We start from the raw sequence: 24,003 nt of genomic DNA, 5'->3' as shown, positions 1-24,003 counted from the left end.
GTAAATACCAATTTACCAGTTAAACAGAGAGGAGTCCAAAGTTTAAAGGTATAGTCCACCCAGCAAAAACAAGATGCAGAGTCAAATATGACAAGACATAGAAGAGATCTACAATTTTCTACAGCTGTAATGACTGTGGTAGATGATTAGTGTTAGGGCAAGAGGGTAAGAAAATAAGCAGGGTCAGAAAGTACCTAGGAAGCTAGTAAATATCCTGTGCCTCCTATGTGACAGGCAGTATGCTGGACATTTTATGCATATTTGGTCCTACAGTTCTCAGAATAACCCTATTTAAGAAGTGATGGAAATAACACTTTGAATAGAAAGTCAGTTGTCCAAGGTCATACAGCAAGAAAAATAGTAGAATTGATGTTCAGACCCAAGTGTTTGAGATCAAAGCCCCTCTTCTTGTCATCAAGATGCAATTAATATTTAAAAGGGCAACCACTTAAGTGTCTTTTCATTTGTTTTGGTTTAATTAACTTCTCTGAAGATAAATCTTTGGAATTTTATTCTGTATTGTCTCAAACTTCATCAAAAGCATGGAGTTGTTGTTCTAGACAACTTATTTTAAATTTTCTTTGATATCCTTGAAATGAAAATGCTTCCTCTTTGTATATTTTCATGTATTATGTAGCAGATTCTTTTTAATATAGTTCTTATGCTTTGTTTTATTTTGCTTCTTCCCCTGTTTATCTGTTATTAGATATGACCCACTGTTTGCTTTTCTGTGCGAGAGATGGAGTGTCTTTTACCTGCTTAGGATGTCTCTGTTTTCTCTTATAATCTAAGATCTTCAGCAAGGACACATCAAAAAACAAACCAAAAAAGAAAAAAAAAAATGAAAAACTGGTTATCTGCCTTTCTAGAGGCTGGCACATACAGGGAGAGAATCAGAGCCCAGAGATTTTGTTTTCTTCATAAGTTCATTCTGTCATACTGAAAAATGACATATATTCTGGTGGCCGGTTTTCTCCATCCATCCTCATTGGTCAAGCCTGTAGCCTGTGTGCCAGAGTGAGTATGGCTGAATCTACCCTCCTTTCTGGTACTTCCTCCGGGAAGAACCCCACTGCCCCCAGAAAAAGCCCTACTATACTCATAATACTGTGTTGCCCTGGATTTATATAGGGAAATGGATTCCCAGCCCCTGCTTCCAATCTGCTCTAAAGCACCCCCTTTCTTTAATATCATCCCTTCCAAATTGAGAACTAATAATTCTCTAGACCAGAAATCAGCCAATGATATCTGTAAAGGATCAAACAGTAAATATACTTTAGCCTTTCAAGTCATACTGTTCTTTCACAACCTCTCAACTTTACCGTTATAGCATAAAGGTAACCAGAGACCTTGGAAGGACTGATGCTGAAGCTGAAACTCCAATACTTTGGCCACCTCATGTGAAGAGTTGACTCACTGGAAAAGACCCTGATGCTGGGAGGGACTGGGGGCAGGAGGAGAAGGGGACGACAGAGGATGAGATGGCTGGATGGCATCACCAACTCGATGCACATGAGTCTGAGTAAACTCCGGGAGTTGGTGATGGACAGGGAGGCCTGACGTGCTGCAATTCATGGGGTCGCAAAGAGTCGGACACGAGTGAGCAACTGAACTGAACTGAACTGAACCAGAGACAATATATACATGAGATGTTGTGGCTGTATTCCAATAAAACTTTATTTATAGACTCTGAAATTTGAATTTCAAATAATTTACACTTAAATGATTCCTTTGATTTCCTCCAACGATTTAAAAATGTGAAAACCATTTTTAGCTCACAGGCAGCCGTCTACAGTTTGCCAGCTCCTGCTCTACACAGGCAGGATGCTTGATTCTTCTGCAGGGTAAATTGGAATCTGACTATCATGGTCTCCAGTTTGACTGCTTTCTCTACAGCCATCTCCAGTGCAGAGCAGCACTTCATAGTTTCTTGTGATTGTGCAGTTTCTACTTGGAGTATTTAGCGATTTCAATTTTCTCCTCTATCTGTGGGTCCTCCCCTGTTGAGGTCTGGTCACAGGCAAGGTGCTTAGACTTTGTTAGCAGCTGGTATCTGATCTAGAAGTGAAAGGTGGATTGTTTTTTTCTTTCTCTCTCTCTCTGGAAAAGTTTTGTTATTTCATCTTTTATGTTCTTCAGAAACCTCTCCAACTGAACTAAATTAAACTGACTGCTAAATAGTTTGTATTTCTTTTAATGATATGTATTTGAACTTCATTCACATGATTTTTAGATGATTCTTATTACTCTTTCCTCTTGAGATTGTGTTGCAAACAGGAAGATAATTCTGGTAAGTAAAGGAAATAATTGACAAAACAAAAGTGTGACTGGATACTTTCTCTTTTTCAGTTTCTATTTTTGTTGTTGCTGTTATTCATTTATTTAATCAACACATATCTGTGTGTACCCAAAAGATCTTACATTTTGACATACAAAGATGAGTAGAATACCATATTTGTTTTCTAGGAAACTAAGTGTGAAACAGAGATACATGTTTTTATAATCCTCTTGATATCTGTTATTTATACCATAAGTCACAGGGGAGCACAAGTTAGCATAGGAAGACGTGTGTGCTTGGCATACACCACCTGATATGAAAAAGAAGCATAGATTATAGAATAAGGCCCTACACACAGCCTTAAATATTGTTAAATGAGGGCATTACCTGCATTACAATGCTGTTGTCAAGACTAAATGAAATTTTATATACAGACATGCTATAAGTACTTAGCATATAACTCCCCCCCCCAAATTTACAACAGAATGTTAGATGTTTTGGGTTGGGTTTTTATTGATAAATTTATAGCCTTCCAGTAATGTGATACAGTTTACTACTAAATTTATTGCTTCCTAATCACTATATAATGTCTAATCACTAAACCTTTTACTTCTTTACTGATTTACATAGTGTGGTCCCACTGCTATACTACTCATTAACAGAGTTGTATAAAGTCCTTCCATTGGATTCCTTGTCAGGCATCTTTTTGTTTTTTAATGCTGCAGGTTGTAAAGATGCTCTTGTGCAAATGGTACAAAATGGTATTTAGTGACTGACTGTCATTTCTCTGTGTGTCTGCTTAGGTCTGAACGGTGATGGCACTTATTTCTGTTACGAGTTTCTCAGTGGACTGTGGATTGACTGAACTATACCCATTCCCATCATGATGTATACCACCAAGGCTCCTCACTAGTAAGTCCTTCTCTATTCAGTATCATTTATATGGTTATATATTGAGATTTTCAATACAGTATGCATTTATCTTGCAAAAAATATGCAAGACACGTGCATTGGTGTTACTATTATGAAACATGGCTAGACAGTCTATGTACCAACCAGTTGCAAAATGAAAAAGTACATTTAGATGCATCTATCATATATTTTTACTTTTTGATATGATAATATATGTGTATCTAAATAGGCAGAATTCAGAAGTATAGAATTTTACCTCCCTTTTAACTGAATGAAAGTAGTCACTGGAAAGTTTCAGTGACTTTTGGTTCTGTAATATCATATAAATCTGGTAGTGTAAGACAGAAAAATCTTATTTAGCTTAATATTTTGAAACAGGTCAATTTTATTGCAGTTGTACTTAACAGGGTATGTGATATACTTCCACTTACACAGGTATTTTATGGTCATTGACATGGGATATCTATGGTGTCATTGAAAGGAAATTCTACTCAATTCCCTTAATTTTAGTTCCAGCCCCAACATTTATCATCTAACTAGTCCCTTAAATCTTTAGGACTCAGTTTCTTCATCTACGAAATGAGAGGTAGACATTCTGCTTTGCCTAATTCTTAAGATTGCTTTAAAGGATAAGTGAGATCCTGAATGTGAAATTATTAACAGTAAAACCCCATAAAAAATAGATGTTATCTGTGGCTCACTAATACCACAAGTAGGAAGGTGGAAAAAAAAATCACAATTTTCTTTTAAAATTGGTTAATAGCATCAAATATTTTATGCTTTATTCACCTAAGAGATAAATGATAAGATTATACTTAAATTAACAACCACAATTTTTTTTTATTTGAGAAAGTTATGATTAAATAAGGAGCACGTGGTCCTCACACATACTTGAACACACAGTTCCCCATCAGCCATATTAATTAGGCCTCTAGTTTTGATCTCCAGAATATTTACTCCATTAGAGTGTAATTTTACGTGTTTTATACTTAGAGGAAACAAGATACAAGGTACTTTTTATGTATAATTTCATTTCAGGATACCAAGGGGACAATGAAGAAATGCAGTCAGATATTACTCATTCAGTTTTAATATATTAAAATTTTTGTTTCCTGAAATCTCTTTAACACCTCATCTGACCATCTCCTTCAGCCAACAGAATGCAGCACTAGTCTGTTTAAAATAAAAAAACTGAAAATGAAAATTTTGACAAATGTATTTAGTAATATAGAGAAAGACTTTTCCACTAAAATTGAGTGAATTATTATATAATCAGGCCAGTGCAATAAAAGTGGTTCGCAAGTTCTTTTCCAGAAATTGGATATGATTGTCACTGAAGAGGCAATGGTTTATTACACAGATAAAATTTTTACATATAAGTGAAACAAAAATCTTAATTAACAGATAGCATGCAGTCACTTGCTTATATCGTATCATAGTGCTTAAGTATGGTGGGGTGAGGCAGGGCTAGAGTCAGATTGCCTGGGGTTGCAACCCAGTTTCATCATTTTCTGGCTCTGCAGTGTTGGACAGGTCATTTAACTGCTCTTTGTCTTAGTTTCCTCATCTGTAAAATGGATCTAATAATGAGTATTTATTTCATAGGATTGTTGTGTGAATTACATGAGTTAATTTGGTTGAGCACTTAGTAGCACTGATTACTTGTTAGGTAATCAGTCAGCATTAGTGATTATTATTTACTGGATGAGCATGGGATTATGGTGCTAACTATAGGTTTTGGAATCAGAAAGCCCTAGGTTCAAAACCATTTATGAATTAGTGGTGAAATCTAAAGTAGTAACTGAACTATTTGAATTCTTAGTTTCTGAGAAATAAAATGGAAATAATTAAAATATACTCCATAATGCTTTTGTTAAGATGGTTTAACACAATATCTGGCACCTTTGTTGGGAATTTTGAAGGTATATTCACAGATTGCTATCTGATGCAATTATAAAATACGTGCATCAGAGATTCTCTGTTTCTGAAAGTGTCTCGCCATATGTTCTATTTAGGGGACTTTAAGAAATGTGTCCAATTACAGGATTTGCTCTGTCAAAAAAAGACAAACAAATAATTTAAATCAAATTACGAGTACAAGCAACAAATATGACATCTTGATTTAAAAAACAAAAGTGACCCACTACATTTGAAAATATGTGGGTTATTTTCAAATATCTTTTTATATTGATTTCTAACAAAACTGCCACAGTGATGAGAGAGCAGGCTCTGTATTATTTCAATATCCTTAGACCATGAAATTTTTGCCCTTTGTTTTATATCCCTGGATAGGTTCCTTGTCTCCTGGTTTATAGACTCTGGGAACCTAAATAGAATTTATATCCTGCTGTTGTGTGAAAATTGTATAAATCTTAATTGTGTTGAAGTGGTTCATAGTGCTTTTCAGGTCTACTATATACTTCTATTTTTCTGTCCATTCATTCTATTAATTTTTGAGAGCTTGATATTGAAATTCCAACTAAAAATCTTAATTTTTCTAATTAAAAAATAATTGTAATATAGAGTGGAACTGTATGTAACTTTGTTCTGTATTTTCCAAGTCTTCTATAAATGTGCTATCATACTTTCATAATTTAAAAAAATAAAGAAGAAAAAAATAAAAGTAACAGAAATCCATTGACTTTTTTTTTAGGCCTAACAGGGAATGTCAGCTCCTTATTTGTTAGGCAGATTGGGCTGTTACCACATTTAAAATGACTTTTTGGACAGAAAGGGAAGAAAGAAAGTAGATGGAAAAATAGAATATGTGTCACAAAGTGGTGGAGAAGGAGAGTTTGAACTTTCGTTTTCATAATCCTATGCTCTAAGACAGACTGCATACTTGTTCTTATTATGAGGAAATTTAAAGTATTTTCTTTTGGACTTGTGTTGGACAAAATTCAGTGGTTGGAATGGGTGGCGGTCTTCAGATGAGTCATGATTTGTTTCCAAGGTGGGCAGTACTGACAGACTGGGGCCGTGATCCAGGAGGGGATTGTGGCTGGCTGCTGTGTATCACTCAGAACAGAAAGCTGAGCCCCTTTCCCTCACGTGTTAGTTATAAACCATCTGAAACAATGGCAATGTTCACTCAGTCCATCTCTGCATCCATCCATATCAGCCTCCAGAGAGTATTTCACATGTAAATAGAACCCAACTTATCCATAACTCGGATTATAACATTATTGAATGCTTCTGTACACAGTCTCCTTTATTTTTATTTATTTTTGCAATAACTTTAGCTTTTATCAAGTTTGCACCTGACTAGGAAAGTCATGTTTGTGGAGAAAGCTTTTGAGGGTAAAGGTTTCAGAGGTGGATTCCTAGGTAGGAGCCCACGAACCATTGATGTGGGGTTAGGCTTGGCTGCTGCTTGGGACCCTAGGTGACCAGATGCACTGATGACTCTGGTGCTTTTCTGTCCTGCTTCTCCTGGGCTTGCCTTATCCCATGCCTTCAGTCCTTCAGCATGGCCACCATTCACATTTTGAACTCTCATATTAGGATTTTGCATGTAATAAAACGAAAAAGCATCATCATGGTGTTGGAATACCAGCCCTACTGAACAGACAGATGCTCATGTGTCCTTACTTATTTTCATAATCTTTATAGATTTGTGATGTTTATATTAAACATTTTTCATGAATTTAGAAGTCTCCTTCTAAAGGAGTCAGATATCAGTCTAGTACTTGATAAAAAGCTATTTCTAAAAACTAGAGAGAAGTGCCAGAATTTGGAGGAGACATAGGGTATTCAGAACCGAAGTCTCCTCTGATTGGAGACAGGAGATTGAAATGTTTATCACTGGAACTTTAAGAATAGGTCTGCTCAGTCAGGTAATAATTCTAAGCATAGCATCATTGTGACAGGGGAATAGTGTAAACCTCCGATTCACAGTTGTGACTGAGCAGAAGGTATTCAGGGACAAGCAGAAGAGTGGATTAAAGTTGAATAACTACTGCAGAGTGACCAGAAGTGGAATGAGATGAGTTGTGAATGCCTCAAGGAGCTTTACCTGGCCCCCTTCCATTTGCCTACTGTGATCTCCTCCACCTTTTTGCGGGCCAAGCCCAACCTAGAAGCACCCCAGCCTTACCTGTATGACACCACAAGCCTCGTCCTGTTTGTGGATCCTGCCCATCAAACTCTGATTTGTCCTTCCAAGCTCATTTGACATGCTCTCCTTTCTATGAAAACTTCCTTAATCCTCCTTTTAAAATTGACTACTCTGTTTTGCATATAGGGTTATCGTTACCATCTTTCTAAATTCCATATATATGTGTTAGTATGCTATAATGTTCTTTATCTTTCTGGCTTACTTCGCTCTGTATAATGGGCTCCAGTTTCATCCATCTCATTAGCCTCCAACTAATAAAAAATAAATAAAATAAAATAAAAATTAAAAAAAAAAAGAGAAAAAATAAAATAAAATTGACTACTCTCTTTTCTTTCACCCCTGTATTATGTACACACCTCTTTGGTAGACTGCACTCTTTTTTTTTTTTTCAATTATTGGTTGACATTTCTATCTCAGTCCATGCAAGCTGCTAAAACAACACCATTGACTAATTAGCTCATATAAACAATGGAAGTTTATTCCTCACAGTTGTGGAGTCTAGAATCCAGTATCTGCGCTGGCAGACTTCATGTATGGTACAGGCTTGTTTCCTAGAAAGCCATCTTTTTGCTGCGTCGTCTCATGGTGGAAGTGTCGAAAGCAACTTCATGAGCCTCTTTTTTGTACCATAAGTGTATTAATCCCATTAATGAGAGCTCCACACTCATAACCTAATAACCTCCTCCCAGAGGCCCCACCTCCAAATACTCTCACACTGGGCATTAGGATTTAACATATGAATTTGGGAGACAAACAACCATTCAACCCACAGCAGCATCCATCTTTCCTATTGCATTCTTGCCTTATTGAGGGTAGTCTTTATCTTCCTCAATAAGATTATTATTAATGTACATGGTTAAAAATAACCAGAAAAATGAAAAGTGGCTACTTGCAATGTACTATGATGGTTATATCATTTGTGCAAGTTATATAACTGACTCTAGTAACTTCCTTAGTAGTTTATCATTAAGCATATTATTTTTAGATCAGCATTTCAAAAGTGATAAAAATTACTTAATCTCATCTTGACTGAGGCTAGCATGATTTCCTCCATGTAAATTAGTAAGAAAAAATAAAGTAGTTCTCAAGGCTTTATTCAATTCCGTTCAGTCACTCAGTTGTGTCTGACTCTTTATGACCCCATGGACCTTAGCACGCCAGGCCTCCCTGTCCATCACCAACTCCCAAAGATTTTATTATATTAATTATATTTATAATGCATATCAAATTTTTGTGTATGTATCATATATTCATGAAAAGTATCTACAATTAATTTCATTTAAGAAGGGAGGAATGTATCTATTAAGTGTCGTGAAAGGTTCCTATAGGTTCAAACTGTTTTTGAACCTATAGGGAAAAATAACCAAATCCCTAAAACTCCTCTATGTCAGTGAGCAAAAGCCTTTGTAACATAGCCAGCTGAAATTTTATCTGAAATTTATTTCAGTAACTGAATATCACCTGGAAGAGGACTTAAAATTGTTTAGGTTAACTGTTTATTTTCAAACAGTACCGTTTTAACAGGAAAGACTGTCAAGTCCACTAAATCATTATGGAAACACTTGACTTTCGTCTTTGTTGCTTACTGTGCTTCAGTCATACACACAGGAGTCAGTGCAGGCTAAGACTTGCAAGTAGCACAGGGTATTTCAAGCTATTCAGCTTTCACAGATGGCTGTAGAGAGATTAAGTGGGAAGCATTAGGCTAATAAAGACGTCTTTAAGAGAGGAAAATGACAGGATACTCCAGTTCTCAATGTGTGAGCTATTTTACACTGACATGCTTTAAGCAAAAAGGGATAATGTTTGAATGAATCCTATATTAAGAATATTCATCCAGTTGTGTCAGCAGAAATATAATGGAGTCAAGTAGGTATTATCCCTGAACTAAAGCTTGGATACACACTCAAGTCAGTAGAGTAAGGCAGCAGGAATGATATATTTGAAAGACTCAGGTTTTATTGGTTTTTTTTTTTAATGTCCAAAGGTAACACTTGAGTGAATTCCAGGTTGTTTCCTGATAGCTTTGTTAGTGTCTTCAAACTGTAGCAACTTGGTGACCCTTTTCTGACGTTCTTTTTAGCTGAAGGACTTAGAGTTGCCTGTTGAAATTTAATGATAATACTGATAATGGCTACCATCTACTAAAGTAGTAACTGTGCAGTGGGGTTTCACTGTACAACATCCTTTAATATTTGTAACAAGAGGAGGAAATGCATAAGAAGCAGGGTACACTACCAGTTTATATGCATATTTATGTAACCTAAATTTGTGACAGCCTCACCACTGTTGAATGGCATGTAAATAGGGAGACACATGATATTTTATATGTGGGATTAGAAAACTAAGTTAGCTTCAAAAAGTAAATTATATATTAATTATATATTCAAAATATGCTTCAGATTTTAAACCATGCCTTTTTTAATATCCTGAAAAGTTAATAGCTTATAACATAATTAAAGATTTCCCCTTCTATTCTTCTCTAGCAATTGATATGGATAAAAATGAGAATCTGGATCTATTAGAGACATGTTCTCAAGCAGATACAGGAAGATGTCTTTCAGGAGAATGCATTAACTGTTTTTAAGATTGAATGGTTTACCATTAAAGTCCAATATCTTTAACATGTTTTATTACATCACATCTTATTTTTTTCACATTAATGAGAGTGTGTGGTAGCATAATTACTTGATTCCACAAGGTGAAAACTAACATTCTTGGCCTTAATAAGTATATTATATCCACTAGAGTGTGTGCTCTGTCATGTCCGACTCTGCAAACCTTTGGACTGTTTCCCACTAGGCCTCTCTGTCCACAGGAATTTTCAGGCAAGAATACTGAAGTGGGTTGCCATTTCCTTCTCCAGGGGATCTTCCTGACCCAGGGACTGAACCCATGTATTTTGCGTCTTCTGTATTGCAGGTGGATTCTTTACTGCTGAGCCATCAGGGAAGCCGCATGTCCACCAGGCATCCCATCCAATTCTTTCACATGAACACTCTCTTTTTAGCTCAGTTATCTGCAAAGACTTTTTCTGATTTGTCTTACATCTGTCTTATCTGTATGGTGGACAGAGATCATCAGTGTTTTACTGTCACTTATACGTGCCACTCAGCTGATCTGAAGGAAAAAAAAGCCTAAAAACAAATAAGCCTAGGAAGCAGAGATAGTTTTGAAGAAGCCATGGTTTTTATACCTGTTGTTTAATAAAGAAGATAATTTCAATATTTTGAAGTCATTTGAAATTTAAGGGGATTAAATTACCTGGAAAGAAAATCATGTTTTAAATTATGTTAGTTAAATACTTGGAACTGAAGAACTCCGGTGTCTCATGTGCTCATGCTATAAATATTAATGGACCTCTTTCAGTGTAGTAGGCCCTGAGTTAGGTACAGTAAACTAAATTCCTATATTCGTGGAGTTTATATTTCTAGGTCACAACTGGGGAGTGAGGGGCAGGAGTTGTGGAAAGAAAGGAAGTAGAATATGTGTGTATTTATGCATATATATGTGTGTGTATATGTGTGTACATATAAATGTATGATGATATGTATCATTATATATATATATGCACACAAATAGTAATAAATTTGATTTTAAATGAATGGCCTTTTTATAGCAAAAGGAATTCTACTTTAAAGTTTTTCTAAAGCATAGTTTTAGATTACAGAGTTTGAAATTCTTACTTACCAAAAGTTTGTATTTTAATCATTTCCAGAATGGAAAATTTTTATAAACTATTTCAGTCATTGTTTTAAAATGGTTCATGTGTTTGCTATCTTATTTTCTTTATTCATTTTAAGAATTTTTGTAGATGTGTCAGAATAAGGAGAAACCGCCGAGACTAGTTTGTACACCATCAGATTGCACTGAGAGTGCAATCGGCTGATGAGGGACGGAAAACTTGAACCCTCTGAGACCTAAAGTGGGGCCAGGGTGGGGGGAGATTAAATTGAAGGAATAGGAGCAATTTCTAAAATCCAAGTTAAAGTCCACTCTGTGTTGAACTGTGAAATAGCATGGGTGTGTTACCTAATCACGTGAAAATTGGTTATGGAACCAGTCATTGATTCATATGCTTTACTTAATAAGAAGTATAATTTAATATCAGATGTATACTTAGAGCTTGTGACAAAAGGAACAATTCAAAACCTGGAGAAACAAAGTGTCAGCCTTGCATGCACTGTGATAAGCCGGTTTTCCGACTTGACAGTGAGCCAATCGTTTTTAGTGATTTTTGGATATAATATAATGACTTCTTTATTAAGCTCAGCGAGTAAGTGGATGTTAAACTCTGTTTACTTTGACTTCCATGATAGATAAAGTAGGCTATTCTTCTGGGATAAGATGAAAACATTATAACAAAGCAATCATTTAAAAAATACTTTTTTCTTCCCATGAAGCACAGGTTCATGTTTGAAAACTTGCCTTCTTTTTAGCTCTGAATACATGGTTTTCGTGATTTTTCCCAAATGATGTAAAAATCAGTGCTTGACACACAAATATGCCACAGAAGATTTTGCAATTGTTCTTAATTCATTTTTGAATTTAGCTTTTATGAAAAAATTTAGTTAAAAATAATATAGTCAAATGATAATATGTAACAGCTTTTTTTTTTTTTTCTTTAATTTATTTGGCTGTACCGGGTCTTAGTTGCAGCACGAGGCATCTTGGATCTTTGTTGCAGCATGCGGGATCTTTCAGCTGCAGTGTGTGGGGTGTGAACTCTTAATTCTGACATGTGGCATCTAGTTTCCTGATCAGGGATCAAACCCTGGCCTCCTACATTGAGAGTATGGAATCTTAGCTCCTGGACCACCAGAGAAGTCCCTCTAAAAACTTTAGACAGTGGGTTGAAAGAGTGTTGAGGTGGAGCAAAACTGGTAATGCCTCAGTGCTAATTTTGCCTTTTTCCATTGCTCACTGTAGGGAGCAAAAATAAATCTGCCAAAGTAAAAATTGTTGACAAAGTAATTATCATTGGGTCCCAGCCCTAGGTACTAACTACCTGAAAAATGTAGCATTTGAATAATAGAGTTATTAAAATGTCAAAACCATATAATCATACAAAATAATGCAGAAAAATAAATCAACTTAAATGCTCTGAATATTAAACCCATTAAAAATACATTAAACAGATTATGGTAATGTCTCAGGCTTCCTTACTGAGCTGCATATATCTATACCTTCCTCAAGGAAGAGGCACATAAATTGCAAGGTAGAGGTGGTAAGTTTAAGGCAAAGAAAAACCATTGTATATAAAGAGTAGTAGGTTGTTTGCTTATTTCAGTTTTGCTACAGTTCTTCCTACAAAATTAGCACAAAGCAGGGCACATAGAAGTAAATAAATGTTAGTGGAATTAAATGATGCTTCTGCTTATTAATTTGTAAATGCAGCAATTTGTCTTCATTGTTGTCTGTAGAAAGTCATTGATAACCAGTTATCGCTCTGAACTTGCATTACGGTCTTTTTACATGGATTCACCAGTTCATTGGGACTGAGAAGAGTGTCCTTGCAGTATATCTCCTAAAAGAATTTTCTATTATGAACTTGAATACTTTTTTAAACACATATTTAAAATAAAATCTTGGGTTTCAGCTGAGCTTTGGCCTTAATCTTGACCTTGAATACCATTATATAATATATTTCCCTAATTTCTTTGGTACAGGCAAACATTTTTAATTAAATGCAAGTAGCTGACATGTTAGCTATTGCATCAAATTTTAACACCAAATTCTGAGGGGTTGAATTTTACAAATATTAGATTTTCTTCATAAGATTTCAGGGAAAATTAAGTAGAATTTCAAGACACAGCACAGTGATTGATTTAATTTGGTAAATAAGATATTACTGTTTAGTACAGGAAGATAATATTTATTACACCTGAGTTAATTACATTGTTGCATCTCAGTAGATGATCATGGGGATGTATATTTGATAAAAGAAGATGTTGCATTAAATCCTCAATTGCAGATCTATATAATAATATCCAATGTCTATGATATACCCTATCCATTCTTTCCCCCTTTTGTCCTTGTGCAACCCAGTTCACACACAATCGATCATTCCCAGGGTGGCATCCACATCAAACATTAAGGGATCTTGGCCCTAGTCTGTTTGTTTTGGAATTAATAGGAGTGGTTATCACATTACATTTTTCCAAGTAAATTTAAGAGTGATGGATGGACTAACCATATGCCACTTATTCACAGTAAAAGGTAAAAATGGTGAAGTATGACACCTTGTATGCAAAGTTCTCTGGAACCAGAAATGTATATATGCAAAGAACAGGAAAAAATATTGAGACAATTTTTGATCTGTAAAAATTATGAAGTAATATTTTTATAGGCAAATTAATTAGAATATATCAATATTTCTGAGCTAATAAATTTACTGTAATGTTACAGAATGAAGTGTTGCTAAGACTGTTTTTGCTAAATCATTCTTAGTACATTTAGCCATTTTGTTATAACCAATCAGTGCAAAGAAATAGAGGAAAACAATAGAATGGGGAAGATTAGAAATCTCTTCAAGAAAATCAGAGATAGCAAGGGAACATTTCATGCAAAGATGATGAGCTCAGTAAAGGACAGAAATGGTATGGACCTAACAGAAGCAGAAGATATTAAGAAGAGGTGGCAAAAATACACAGAAGAACTGTACAAAAAAAGATCTTCACAACCCAGATAATCAAGATGGCGTGATCACTCACCTAGAGCCAGACATTCTGGAATGTGAAGTCAAGTGGGCCTTAGGAAGCATCACTGTGAACAAAACTAGTGGAGGTGATGGAATTTCATTTGAGGTATTTCAAATCTTAAAAGTGTGAATTCTAAAATACTATGAAAGTTCTGCACTCAATATGCCCACAAATCTGGAAAACTCAGCAGTGGTCACGGGACTGGAAAAGGTCAGTTTTCATTCCAATCCCAAGGAAAGGGAATGCCAAACAATGTTCAAACTACCTCACACTTGAACTCATCTCACACGCTAGTAAAGTAATGCTCAAAAGTCTCCAAGCCAGGCTTCAACAGTACATGAACTGAGAATTTCCAGATGTTCAAACTGGTTTTACAAAAGGCAGAGAAATCAGAGATCAAATTGCCAACATCCACTGATCATTGAAAAAGCAAGAGAGTTCCAGAAAGACTTCTACTTTTACTTTATTGACTATGCCAAAGCCTTTGACTGTGTGGATCACAATTGTGGAAAGTTGTTTAAGAGATGGGAATACCAGACCACCTGACACGCCTCCTGAGAAATATGTATGCGGGTCAAGAAGCAACGGTTAGAACTGGACATGGAACAACAGACTGGTTCCAAATCAAGAAAGGAGTACGTTAAGGCTGTATATTGTCACCCTGCTTATTTAACTTATATGCAGAGTACATCATGTGAAATGCTGGGCTGGATGAAGCACAAGCTGGAATCAAGATTGCTGGGAGAAATAAAAATAACCTCAGATATGCAGATGACACCGCCATTATGGCAGAAAGTAAAGAAGAACTAACGAGTCTCTTGATGAAAGAGAAAGAGGAGAGTGAAAAAGTGGCTTAAAGCTCAACATTCAGAAAACTAAGATCATGGCATCCAGTCCCATCACTTCATGGCAAATAGATGGGGAAACAGTGACACACTATATTTAGGGCTCCAAAATCACTGCAGCTGGTGACTGCAGCCATGAAATTAAAAGATGCTTGCTCCTTGGAAGAAAAGCTATGACCAACCTAGACAGCATATTAAAATGCAGAGACATTACTTTGCCAACAAAAGTCCATCTAGTCAAGGCTATGGTTTCTTCAGTAGTCATGTATGGATGTTAGAGTTGTGCTGTAAAGAAAGCTGAGCTCTGAAGAATTGATGCTTTTGAACTGTGGTGTTGGAGAAGACTCTTGAGAGTCCCTTGGACTGCAAGGAGATCAAACCAGTCCATGCTAAAGGAAATCAGTCCTGATTACTCATTGGAAGGACTGATACTGAAGCTGAAACTCCAATACTTTGGCCACCTGATGTGAAGAACTGACTCATTGGAAAAGACCCTGATGCTGGGAAAGACTGAAGGCAGGAGAAGGGGATGACAGAGGATGAGATGGTTGGATGGCATCACTGACACGATGGACATGGGTTTGAGTAAACTCAGGGATTTGGGGATGGTCAGGGAAGCTGATGTGTTGCAGTCTGTGGGGTCACAAAGAGTCGAACACAACTGAGTGACCGAACTGACTGACTGATATTTTTAAAGTCATTTCTGTTTATGATCATTAATTTTCCAATTTTTATAAACTTGAAAATACACAACCAAAGATACAGAAAGTAATATAAATACTTCTAATCTTAACACTGAAAAACTTCAAAGTAACTCTTCAAATAGTTTCATATTCTTGTCTTCTAAAATTTATATATATTTGTACAAATGTAGAATCACCTTATTCATACCTTTTTCCTCTCAAAGTATAGTAATACATTCCTATTTTCCATGTCTCAAAGTATTACTCTAAAAGAAACTTACAGGATACATAACATTTTATTGTAATTTATGGTATATTATGGTGATCATTCTGTATTATAACTTTCTTTAACATTCTTCCAAACAAATCTTTGACTATGTCTAAGTTCATGTTGAGGCAGTCTGAGCGAGGGTTGGAAAAGAATTTCTAGACATAGCATTTCAGAAGGAAGTGAGTTTTTAAGAACAAATAGCAGAGATAATGAGACTGCTGTGAGCACAGTGGGCTGACCTCCTGACAGGCCAGGTAAAGTTGACAGCATTCATGGGTTAATAGCCAATTTTTATGGCCTCAAGACAAAGAAAATTCCTGCTGGAAGGTTGGTCTTAGGTGATTGGTTAGGACGCTATAGAGTGACTACCAGGATGCACATTTTTGCCTGATTTGGGATCAGGAAGCCTGCTGGTGATGATCAAGCAGGCTTTTGGCAACAGTTACGAAAGGGTGTAGTCAGCCTAGGAGGTTCTGGTTCTGGGCTCCTCATGTATGGCCTTGGTTCTGGGCTCCTGACTTGGTTCTGACTCTTTGCGACCCTATGGACTATAGCCCGCCAGGCTCCTTTATCCATGGAATTCTCAGGCAAGAAGACTGGAGTGGGTTGTCTTGCCCTCCTCCAAGAGGTCTTCCTGACTCAGTGATCAAACCCATGTCTCCTGTGTCTCCTACATTGCAAGCAGATTCTTTACCACTGAGTCACCGGGGAAGCCCACATGTGTGTATGTATGTATGTGTGTGTGTATATATATATATATCAGTTCAGTTCAGTTGCTGAATCATATCCGACTCTGCAACTCCATGGACTGCAGTACACCAGGCTTCCCTGTCCATCACCAACTCCCGGAGCCTACTCAAACTCACATCCATCGCATCAGTGATGCCATCCAACCATTTCATCCTCTGTCATCCCCTTCTCCTCCTGCCCTCAATCTTTCCAAGCATCAGGGTCTTTTCCAATGAGTCAGTTCTTCGAATCAGGTGGCCAAAGTATTGGAGTTTCAGCTTTAATATCAGTCCTTCCAATGAATATTCAGGACTTATTTCCTTTAGGATGGACTGGTTGGATCTCCTTCCAGTCCAAGGGACTCTCAAGAGTCTTCTCCAACACCACAGTTCAAAAACATCAATTCTTCGGCACTCAGCTTTCTTTATAGTCCAACTCTTACATCCATGCGTGACTACTGGAAAAGCCATAGTTTTGACTGGATGGACCTTTGTTGGCAAAATAATGTCTCTGCTTTTTAACATGCTGTCTAGGTTGGTTATAGCTAAAGTCACTCACTGTTGTATTTAAAAGTAAATCACTTTGCTATACACCTGAAAATAGCACAACATTGTTAATCAATGTTTAGTCGCTATTGTTTAGTCGCTAAGTCATGTCCAACTCTTTTATGACTCCATGGACTGTAACCCACTAGGCTCTCGTGTCCATGGGATTTCCCAGGCAAGAATACTGAGTGTGTTGCTATTTCCTTCTCCAGGGGACCTTCCCAGCCCAGGGATGGAACCCATGTCTCCTGCATTTGTATGTAGATCCCTTACCACTAAGCCACCAGGGAAGCCTGGTAATCAACTATCCTCCAATATAAAATTAAAAATTAAAAAACTTGTCCAAAATAAAACTGAAGATTTTGTGTGTCCTACCACAAATGTTCTTCTCCCTCATCTGTCTCATCTCTGTTTTCCAGGTTATTTCCAGGAGATCCAGACCAAAGGCTAGGTGTTTTTTTTTTTCTTTTCTCATTTCTCACATTCAGTTCATCTGTAAGTTTTATTGACTCAGTCTTCAAAACACATTGTAATTCTGTCCTCTTTCTTCCAACTTTTCCGGTACCAATCTAGTCAGCAGTCTTACCTAGGGTGCTCTAAGCGGTCCCTTCTCTCCTGCTTTCCCCTGACCACGCCTGTGTCCATCTTGTCACTCACTTGCTCACAGTCCTGCAGGAGGTGCTTTATCTGCCACGCTTGCATCTGTTCTGCTGTTGTGGGTTGAAATGCTCTCCCCTCATACTCTAGATGCCTCTTCGCTTTTGTTCAGGATTCACTGTAAATGTCCCCTCTCCTAGTGGCTCCCTGCCTATCGAGTGCAAAACAAGCACTCCAGCTACTGTAAAACACACCTCTACATTGTGTTTCCATCATATGTGTATAATTTTAAACACTCATGCCTTTGCTTATTATCCATTTATTCATCAGAATGTAAGCTCCATGGAAGCAGAGAAAAAAACTGGTATTGTTCACACACACCTCTAGGCCTGGAACCAAGAATAAAACTTACTATGTGGTAGACACTAAATACTAAATGAATGAAACAGTTCAAGATTTACTACTACAAATTGTGTAAATTGAATTTCTCAGTCAAAAAATTTGAAGTATTAACAGTTTTGTGTTATTTTCTGGTATAGAGCAAAATGCTTAAGTGATTCATATATATATTCTTTTTCAGATTCTTTTCCATTATAGCTTATTACAGGATGTTGAATATAGTTCCGTATGTTATACAGTAGAAACTTGTTTATCTATTTTACATATAGTAGTTTTTATCTGCTAATCCCAAACTCTCAATTTATCCTCCCCCTGTATATAGCCTTTGGTATCCATACATTTATTTTGTATGTCTGTCTGTCTGTTTCTTTTTCATAAATAAGTTCATTTGTGTCAAATTTTAGATTCCACATAGAAGTTATAGCATATGGTATTTATCTTTCTCTTTCTGACCTATTTCACTTAGTATGTTAATCTCTAGGTCCATCCATGTTGCCACAAATGACATTACTCCATTCTTCGTTAGGGCTGAGTAGTATTCCATGCTATATATGTACCACATCTTATATATTCATTTGTTCATGTACATTTAGGTTGTTTCCAAGTCTTGGCTATTGTGAAGAGTGCTGCTATGAACATTGAGGTATATGTATCTTTCTGAGTTGGACTTTTCATCATTTTAGGATATATGCCCAGGAGTTTTTCATTTATATATTTACATTTTAGTCATTTGATCCTCATAACAACTCTAAAGAATAGATATTATTCCCTTCTGTCAGATGAAGAGACAGCCTCTGAGTTTATGGTTTGTGAAGTTGATAAGTTATATAACTGATGTCTGCACCCAAGACTGGCTGGTGCCCACACCCCAAAACTGTTAGTACAACATCATCAAAAGAAAAGGTTTGTGTCTGTTATTCAAACTTCCTGAGACTTAATGATTAAATTTAGTTTGGATGCTAGATATTAGTGTTCTATTCAGAGCATTTTAAAAAGGAATAAGAATCATTCCTTTAGAAGATTTCTACAGACAAATATTTATTTAACTATACAAAGGAAATTTTAACAGGTAGTGAAATGGAAGAGACTGGAACTCATCTATATAGGCAAAGAAACAATAAACTGCTCAATGGACCTTTTATTTATGGTATTAACATAATCACACCATTGTAACCAGCACTGGTGGAATTTATATTATTTTCTAAAAATGCTTACAACTCAGAGACTTACCTATCTTCTGAAGAAGGGTGTTTTTTGTTTTTGTTTTTTGTTTGTTTGTTTTATTCCAAGTTGGATGTGGAGCAATAAGACAAGAGACCCTGAAAAGATCTATCCAGATGCACATTGTCTCTCTCAGTTTATATAATCAAAATTATGAATATTTATTTGTTTCTAAAAATAAGTTGATAATCACAAACATGGCTTAGCTTAGGAAGATGAGCATGCATCAAATTGTTAGTTTCTCATATAGCTGACTTAACAAAGAGTCATCAGGATGTCATTAAAATAGCTGTATAGCACAGGGACAGAGAAGGCAATGGCAACCCACTCCAGTGCTCTTGCCTGGAAAATCCCATGGACGGAGGAGCCTGGTGGGCTGCAGCCCTTCGGGTAGCTACGAGTCGGATACGACTGAGTGACTTCACTTTCACTTTTCACTTTCATGCATTGGTGAAGGAAATGGCAACCCACTCCAGTGTTCTTGCCTGGAAAATCCCAGGGACGGCGGAGCCTGGTGGGCTGCAGTCTATGGGGTCGCACAGGGTCGGACACGACTGAAGCCACTTAGCAGCAGCAGCAGCAGGGAGCTTAGCTCAGTGTTCTGTGATGACCTCAGTGGGAGAGGTGGGGTGTGGAATGGGAGGCAGATTCTAGAGGAACGGGATGCATGTATGCACACAGCTGATTCACTTTGGTGTACAGCAGAAACTAGCAAAATATTGTAAAGTAGTTAAACTCCAATAAAAAGTAAAAGATAGATACCTGAAAAATAAAGCAACATATATTTTTCCAGTAAAAAAAAATAAAATAACCAATATTGGAGAAAATAAGTAAGGTAGAAAATATCAGAATAGCTTAAGCTAAAAAATTAGAAATAAATTTGAATTACTTTTATGCTAGTTCCTCAGATATTTGAATGACTTTTCATTATTGCCATTATTTAATCCCAAACAGTTAACCATGTAGTACCTCAATAATCATGAAGAATTCCAAATGAGTTCATAGAGGTTTTATATTAACTATAGCAGTGACTTGTTTTAAGGCAGGGAGTCAAAATGTCAGTGAAAAAGTTATGTTTTGTGACTTTTTAATTAAAGGGAGATGGTTGTAGTGAATTGAATTGTCTCTATTCATGGTTACTGTGTGTGGATACCTAGGCATGCTTTTGACAAGAGTCTGTAGGGAGCTAATTTAAAGTAGAACCAAATAGTTGTGAAACATGAGGAAATCCTGCTGGAAAAAAAATGTGGCAGGATCACATCAAATAGGAGTGTTAGAGTAATTTACTGTTCTAGGAAATCCAGCAGCTGGTTTATCTAAAGCATTCCTCTTTTTCATAAGCACTGGAACAAGGGCAGGAAATGGTTCAAAAAGCACGCTGACATTCCTGTCACAGATTTTGTAAACATTTAATAACAGAAAACGATTTTTAGAAACTCGGTGCTTAGCCATGTCAGGTACTCTTTAATGAGATAATGCCTATATTTCTGGCTTTGGTTACTTAGAAATGACTCTAGAATGAAGAACTTCAAGTGGAATGAAGAGGAGGCAAATTTCTGCTTATGTCATTTGTAAAAAGTATACTATGTTGAACTCAACACTTAGAATCAGTTTTATAGAATAATGAAGATTATAACTAAACCTTGAAAAAATAATCCAGTGACCTAGTATGAAGTAAAATATGTATAACATTTTTAAAAACTACGCTTAATTGTTCCAAAAAAGGAGATAGAAGGACTGGTGTAAAATTATTTAAAATCCCCAAAGATACAAGAATAAGAGTAGACAAAGGAAACATTGTCGATCACATGATATAAAAACATTTCTAGAGGAAACCTGGAAAAATATCTTAATGGAACTAATTACCTGTAACTAGATTCTATACTTTTAAAAATCATCCCAAGAGATTTAAATGTCTCTTTATAAAGTCCCTGTAATACAAGAAGGAGATTTCCCTTCCAGAGGCTAAAAGATGGGAAAAATGCAGAGATGTTCGTAAAAGGGTACAAATGTTCAGTTATAAGATTGAATATGTTTTGAGGGTCTAGTATACAGCATTAGGTAATATTGTATTGCATATTTAAAATATGCTAAGAGAGTAGATCTTCAGTGTTTTCATCACACACACACACAAGCAAAAAAATTTCCTTTTCTTTCCATTTTCCATAGTTAAATGGAAAATCCAATTCTTTATTCCATTAAAAATAGTACCTAAATACTTAAAGCCATTTTTCTATTCTCATGGTTCACAGAATCATATTTCCTAAAATATCTACTGCAGTTGTTAACCAATGAAAGTAACTATTTTTAGCAGAAATATATTTTCATTGGGACTTTTACCTTTTTCTTGTTCCAGGATCTTTAAGAAGATGCACACACAGACAATATATTACATATATATATATATATATGTATGTGTGTGTGTGTGTGTGTGTATGTGTATATATATAGAGAGAGAGACTTTTAAGATGATATAAATCTCTTGGTATAAGATTCTCTTTGATTCTACACTTTATTGGAGTCGAGAAAAATCAAATGTGTTTTCATTTTCTCTTACCTCTGTTAAAACAACAAAACCAAACATCTTTGTGGCTTACACAATAGAAATGTGTTCTTTCACAGTTGTGGAGGACAGAAGTCCAAAATCAAGGTGCTGATAGGGTCTTACTCCCCTGAAAATTATAAGAGAGAATCTGTACCCAGTTTTGCCAGCTTCTGGTAGCTGCCTTTCTCCCTCGCTTTGTGGCCACAGCACTATTGTCTCTGTCTCCATCTTCTCATCACCTCCTCCTCTGAGAGTCAAATCTCTCTCTGTCTCCTAGACAAGTAATATATTTAGGGCCCACCAGACAATCCAATCTCCCCATCTCAAGATCCTTAACATAATCACACTGGCAAAGACCCTTTATTCCAGTTAAGGTAACATTTACAGACTCCAGAGATTAGGGATTTCATCCTCATCCAGGGATTAAGATATCTCTTGAGGACATAACTCATCCTACTGAATGCTACAGTGTGTAGATTTCTTTTCTCTAGTAGCTTAACATCTAATGCAGTTTAGGAATATATTGGAATATAGGTGTTAACCAGAGTTTTTAGTTAACTAAAGCTAGCCAAAGCTACGCAACTGTAATAGTGTAAAATGGAAAGTGTTTTGGGTGAAAATAAAATATCTTTTTACCCAAATTACTTTTTACCTCGAATTTTTACTGTGTTCTCAATTACTGAGAGCATAATACAAAGCTGTCTGTTGTTCTGTGCCAACTAAATGCTGTAGAAATCAAGTTTTAAATGTTCAGTAAAAAGTGATTTAATTTACTATAAAAAAATTTTTTTACAAGGTTTCTTGTAAGGAAACATTGTCTAATGGTTTGCTTAAATGTCTAAATTCCTAAAAAGAATTTCTTGCTTAAATATCCCTCATGATGTTTACTGAAAGTAGATTGGAATACTTGCTATTAGGCACTCTTTCATTTCCATGGGTTAACCTGGTGGCTCAGTGGTAAACGATCTGTCTGCAATGCAGGAGATGCATGAGATGTTGAGTTCGATCCCTGGGTTGGGAAGATCCCCTAGAGAATGAAATGGCAACCCACTCCAGTATTCTTGCCTGGGAAATGTCATGGTCAGAGGAGCCTGTTGGGCTACGGTCTATGATGTTGCAAAGAGTCAGACACGACTGAGTGCACACACACAACAACAAAAATTTCCACAATTGGGTAAATAACACTCTTGTTCTCTGGTGATAACTTTCCTCACATTCAGGCAATTTGTTATTATGATTAAGGAAATTAAGAAGATAACAGGCTCTGATTTGGCTTTGTTTTATAGCATGTCCAACTAAGAAAATGATGTATGTTAAAGCACCACATGGACAAAACACTATTTTCATTTCAAGCATCTTTAATTTTGATTCAGCTGCACATCCTCAAGAGCATGCCAAGCTACAGTTATTAATGTGAATCCGGAGATTATGTCATCGTGTCTGTTATTATGTTAACCAGTTTAAGTGAATTACAGATGTCCAGCAAGACATTACTCACTTTGCAAGACATTCCACTAGCAATTTGTCATAGTAATAAGAGGTAGGGAAGACATTAGTTCCCTAAGTGGCAGCAATTGTACCTGCTAATGGAAAGGGAGACTGTAGTTGTTAGAACACATTATATCTTTTATATCAGAGTTGTTCATCTTTACTTAGATGCCTCATTTCAGTTCCCTTTGATTCATATTCTTCTGTTTATATTTACTACCTTTGAGGAATTCTTTGGATCCAGGCTAATTATTTACTTTTCATCCTAAATTGCTGTCAAATAGGCATGCGTGCGTGCTCAGTCACTTCAGTTGTGTCCAACCCTTTGCCACCCCATGGATTGTAGCCCTCTGGGCCCCTCTGTGCATGGGATTCTCCAGGCAAGAATACTGGAGTGGGTTGCCATGGCCTCCCCCAGGGGATCTTCCCAACCCAGGGATCAAACTTCCATCTCCTGCATTGTAGGCAGGTTCTTTACTCACTAAGCCATCTGGTAAGCCCCACTGTCAAGTAGGATGGGACATAAATTCCCTTTGGAACATGAAGATTTTCCCTAGAAATATAGATTGGAAGAGAACTTGGAGGAAGTTTCCTTGCTCTCCTTTGGGGCAAATGTTTGCGGTCCAGTATTGAGTTTTAAGCTCATCAGCACCGCCAGGCTCCTAGCCTTGT

General features: G+C 36.4%; 1 protein-coding gene across 4 annotated transcripts in view; it reads left to right on the top strand.

The window, feature by feature from the left end:
• CHRM3 (cholinergic receptor muscarinic 3) overlaps positions 1-24,003 on the top strand; it is a 546,556-nt gene that overhangs the window by 148,806 nt on the left and 373,747 nt on the right. For 3 of the 4 annotated variants that reach the window (XM_043925589.1, XM_043925588.1, XM_043925590.1), the window contains exon 2: positions 3,082-3,190. The gene's annotated coding sequence lies outside the window, so the exon portion shown is untranslated. Of the gene's footprint in view, positions 1-3,081; positions 3,191-4,228; positions 5,545-24,003 lie in introns of those variants that run through there. The other variant, XR_006345338.1, reaches the window with a different exon arrangement.

Source organism: Cervus elaphus, chromosome 15 (assembly GCF_910594005.1).
Source record: "Cervus elaphus chromosome 15, mCerEla1.1, whole genome shotgun sequence".
NCBI lineage: Eukaryota > Metazoa > Chordata > Mammalia > Artiodactyla > Cervidae > Cervus > Cervus elaphus.
Note: the sequence above shows the minus strand (reverse complement) of the source record. Positions and strands in the feature narration are given on the sequence as shown.